Source organism: Elephantulus edwardii, unplaced genomic scaffold (genome assembly GCF_000299155.1).
Source record: "Elephantulus edwardii isolate Elephantulus edwardi_28Jun2011 unplaced genomic scaffold, EleEdw1.0 scaffold00217, whole genome shotgun sequence".
Taxonomy (NCBI): domain Eukaryota; kingdom Metazoa; phylum Chordata; class Mammalia; order Macroscelidea; family Macroscelididae; genus Elephantulus; species Elephantulus edwardii.
Window position 1 is genome coordinate 4,512,965 of NW_006399967.1, and position 5,274 is coordinate 4,518,238.

The 5,274-nt window shown below is 45.6% G+C and overlaps 1 pseudogene; it reads right to left on the reverse strand.

Moving 5' to 3' along the window:
- Positions 1 to 1,225: 1,225 nt before the first annotated feature.
- LOC102859777 lies at positions 1,226 to 1,567 on the reverse strand (annotated as a pseudogene).
- Between the last annotated feature and the right edge of the window lie 3,707 nt (positions 1,568 to 5,274).

Here is a 5,274-nt window from a genome sequence, read left to right on the forward strand (position 1 = left end):
AAGACTGTTGACTATGGAACCAAGCAAACTAAAGCTGTGTACAATCTCAATCTCTTCACCATCCATCCTGATGCTGCTGATTGGTCCAGTGGTGAGAATCTTTGTCTTCTTGACATTGAGCCTCAATCCATATTGTAGGCTGCAGTCCTTGACACTCTGCAGCAGGCGCTTCAGGTCCTCCTCAGTTTCAGCAAGCAGGGTTGTGTCATCCGCATAACGCAGATTGTTGATAAATCGTCCACCAATCCTGACCCCACATTTCTCCTCATAGAGCCCAGCCTCCCGGATAATCTGTTCTGCATATAGGTTGAAGAGGTATGGAGATAGGATGCATCCCTGGCGTACGCCCTTCCCAATTTTGAACCAGGCAGTGTTCCCTTGCTCTGTTCTGACGACTGCCTCCTGGTCCAAGTATAAGTTTCGCATTAGAACGATCAAGTGTTCTGGGATTCCCATTCTTCTCAGAGTCAGCCACAGTTTGTTATGATTCATTAATCTGCTGATATCCGTTTCCATATTTTCTACAAAGCTCTGAAGGCATGAATTTTTTCTTTACATCACTACTCTTCCCCTCTTTCTTTCCGACAATCTCTTTTCAAATGTCCTAATTTTCCACAATTATAACATTTGGTTTGAGACAAGTTTAAAGTTCCTTTTCAAGAGGCTGCTATTAGATTGGCTTGATAAGAACTAATCCCAATGTCCATACAAGCACAAATATATTCATTTAGGAAAGTGTTTTGAGTCTTCAATGGTCTAATAGCCTTTTGATATTCTGAAATAGCATTTTCATATGCTAACATATTTTTTTTTGCAATTGGAATAATTTATTTTTTTAAAATTTTATTATTATTTTGTGTGTGTGTATCGTCAAATCAGATCTGACTGGTACGGGAGGAGAGTGTCCCTCCTTTCCCGGCAGAGCATCTGGTGGACTAATTTATTATCCTAACAAAAGTACAAAGTGTGGAAAATTAATGTGTCTGAATCATTTGAGAGAATAGAGAAAATGTCACACGAGCAGATTTCAGTTTTAGCACCTTTGAAAAGAAATATGCAGAGTTAAGACACGAGGGGCGGCCCGGGAATGTGCCCGTGGGACCACCTCTCTGGTGTTCTCTCTGCGTCCACAGAGCACGGCAAAAACACGTGGAAAGAAACAAAGATGTGGACTGAGCTCCTGGCTGGTGGTGGGAGGACGGACACATGGACAGGAGGGTGGGCATCAGATGGACAGGCCGAAGGCAGTGACGATGCAGTACATGGTCTTGTTCTCCCACCGCACGGTGCGGCTCCCGTCGGTGGAGCTGTCCCAGAAGCAGGAGCTGGCCGTGTGCAGCCCGGCCCCGTTCTTCTGCATGATGACGCAGGCCACGATGTACTTGAAGGGCTTGCCCAGCTTAGTGAGCTGGCTCAGCGTCTGCTCCACCACGTTGGTGGTCCACTGGTTGACCTTGTTGTGCTGGTACGCCTCCCCGCCAATCACGCTCTCGATCGCCTCCTTTATAATGTTGCTCACTTCATCAACAACGAATGCAGTCTCCTCGGAAGTCTGGAAGTCCTCCATCTTTCCCTCAGCGCCTCCCCATATGCTAACATATTTTACAAAAACTTATGAAACTCGGGTTGAGATATTGCTATATTAATAGCATCCTTTAATCTAGATAGAAAATCAGTATATTTTTCATTTTCAAATTGTGTTTTTCTGATAAAGAATTTATCTCCCTATCCTGAAATTTCTACTTTATCCCAGGCTTGCATGTAGCAAAGTTTTACTTGTACAATCACAGCATCATCATATTGCAACTGAGCTTGCACCCCAAGCCATTGACCTTTTCCCAACAATTGATCAGCAGTAACATTAAGAGGATTTCTAGATAAGTTAATCCTGTCTATATTTGTTCCTTCTTCAGCCCACCGAGTTCTAAACTGTAAATATGTCCCAGATTCCATAACTGTCCTGACTATGGACTCCCAGTAAGAAAGAAATCTAAATTTTGTAGCTAATCCTTGTAATATGCCCCTTACATTGGTAGAATGCATGCCATAAGAAACTATATATGCTTCAATTCGTTAATAGTCTTATAAGATAATGACTGATACCGATACAATTGATACCCTTGGGAAAAATCTTCATAAGGGGGGCATATTCTGAATTGTTACTGGAAATAAAGAAGCCCCTTTCCCCCAATTAGAGAAATCAACTTGTTTTGCCTGTTGTAAGGCCATAGACATGGCTGTTAAAGGCTTCTTAAAAGTAGATACTCCTGGCGTGGCCAGAACCCAGCAGCCGGAATCCAGTGCAGGAATTTGAACCACACACAGGACAGCTGAGTCCCAGCCAAAAGGCACCAGTCAAGCCACTGTGGAACCCACCCACCAGGAGCAAGTAGGGAGCAACCACCCACCTCCAAAAGACCCTGAGGACCAACCACCTCTGGCCACCACATGACCCCAGAGGAGCGATGGCCCACCACTACATGACCCCACCCCGTGCCGCAGCCTACTGCCACATAAACCCCTGGTGGCGCCCAAGCCCCCGCCCCCTGCCTCCTGGTCGTAGTGTTCCAGCCCCATGCTCCATCCCAAGCCCATGCTCCTGCGCCCTGTCCCACAGCCCCGTGCTCCCTCCCTCTCCCCCCATGACTCCACAACCACGTGCCTCCAGCTCCACCACAACCCTGTGACCCCGGTGGTGCCAAGGACCACTAGAGAGTCCTTCACAGTGCACAGAGACCAACTATGGCAATGAGCCATGGACAGTAGGATTTCAAATCAGAACTTTTGTCGCAGCAGTTCCTTTTGGAGCTACAGGAACACAAAGCCACTCTGCAGATCCAGCCATCACCCAGAGCCACCAGCCGAGCTGCTGTGGGACTAACCCGGCAAGAGAAAGGCCAGTAGGATCCTGACTGGGTTTTCTGGGGCACTGCCGATTACCTGGGAGAGCACCCAAGGGCATGCCCACTAGTGGGGAATTTGGCCGAGCTCTCTTGGGCCATGCTGACTGCCCAGGAACGAGCCAGGTGGTAATCTGTCTGAATTTTTGTGGACTCTGCAGACCAGCTAGAGGTTAGTGGGTTGCTGGGAATTTGACTTTGACTTTTCGGGTCCCATTGGACCCAGGACCCTGCTTGGGCAGGAGCTGCTGCATGAGGGCACCTGCATAAGTACCACTGGGCAAGGACCACTGAGTGCAAACCACTGGGTGGGAAATGGGCAGGGGAATTTGTGTAGGGACCCCAATGATGAGCACACCCAGACAGCTGAGGTCTGAGTGAGATCCCCCAAGTGTTTGACCAGCCCTTGTGATCACCCCAACTCTGTGCCTGCCTCACCCCATTTGGCTCCACACTGGTGCCTATAATCTGGTCAATCAACTTGTCTTTAATTGGGAGGACCTTGACCTCTCTTACCAACAAGAGGTTGCTCTCACAGGCTCTGAACTGACATTTCCCCGAAGTCAGAAGTTCAGAGAAACATGCAAGTGGGGTAGTTGCCCAACTGATCTCTAGAGCATTGTCTTCAGATCAAGCACATATCAATGTCTTGAAGAAAGCAAGCTATCCCACACAATACACAAGAGCAGAGCAAGATGTCAATCACCTCCAAAGGGTGACACAGCATCAGTGGATTTCCTGAAGCCAGAAAGTCTGATGGAACTTTCTGACACAGAATTTAAAAGAAGAATGATTGAATATATTCAATGGATAAAAGACCAACTTGGCCAATTACAGGATACTACAAGCAAAAAACAGGAGGAGCTAAAAAAAAAAAACCCCAAAACCAAAACCAAAAAACAAAAAAACAATGCAGAACAATGCAGAGAAAACAAACGAGGCATTAGTGGCACAAGAAAAACAGGAAACCACTATCCAAAATATAAGGTCCAATGTTTCAGAGGCTGTCAACATGATGGAGGGACACGTGAGCAGAGTTGAAGAGATGGAACACAGAACCAGTGAAACTGAAGACAGAATTGTCACCATTGATCTGCTAGAGCAAAAAGCAGACTCAAAAAAGAAGGAAAAAGAAGAAAACCTAAGAATAATGTGAGACACCATCAAGAGAAATAACATGTGCATCATTGGGATCTCAGAAAAGGAAGAAGCAAGTAAAGGCACTGAAAAAGTTGTGGAAGAATTACTAGAGGAAAACTCAGACATAATGAAGAACGAGAGAATATATATTCAAGAAGCTCAGCGAACACTATATAGACTAGACCCCAAGAGAAAAACATCAAGGCAAATCATAGTTAAATTTGCCAGAACCAAAGATAAGGAGAGAATCCTGAAAGCAGCAAGGGAGAAACAAAGAGTAACCTATAAGGGAGAAGAGATAAGATTAAGTGCGAATTACTCAGCAGAAACCATGCAAGCAAGAAGAAAGTGGAAGGACATATATCAAACACTCAAAGACCACAACTGTCAACCAAGAATACTGTTGTTGTTGTTGTTATGTGCTGTCGAGTCGCTTGCGACTCATAGTGACCCTAAACCCTAAACTCTGCTCTATCCTGTGCCAATCACATTGCCTCTGACACACCCATCCTGATCACCTGAGTCACTAAATCAATCCACCTCATAGAGGGTCTTCCTCTCCTGTGCTGTCCCTCCACCCTCCTAAGCATGATGTCCCTCTCCAAGGACCTCTCCCTCCTTACAACATGTCCAAAGTATATCAAACGAAGCCTGTCAAGGGGGCCTGGCTAACTTACAAAGCAAGATCAGCACTACATTGTAAAACCAGCAGAACCAGTTCCACCTTAGCTAAAACATCTGCATGGCAGTAAACAACTCCAGGAAGCAGAATGCTAATGAATTGGGAGTGACCACAGCAGGAATGTGATGCTCTTTATCTTCAAGAGCTTCTTTGTTCCTCAAGGCACACAATGAAGCATTCCAGAAGATATCTTTCTTTTGAGTTTAGGTCTGTGAGAGTTAATGTTAAACTCAGGCAGATAAGAGATAATGTGATTACCCCTACAGGCATGTTTCTAAGACCCATATAAAGCTTGTCCAAAATATTAAAATTCTCTATTTGCCATCAGCATAGCCTCTCTGTGTCTTCCTTTAATCCTCGTTCCCTTCTCTCGGCAGAACTGTTTCGATATATCAGGGCAGAACCCCGATAGAAGCCCCAGAATCCTTGCCTCCAAGGAGCAGCCTGGTTTAACCCTCTCCAGAATGAATCTGTTTGTTTTCTTGGCAGTCCAGGGTACATTCAATACTCTTCTCTAGCACCACAGCTCAAAGGCATCAATTCTCCTTCTAT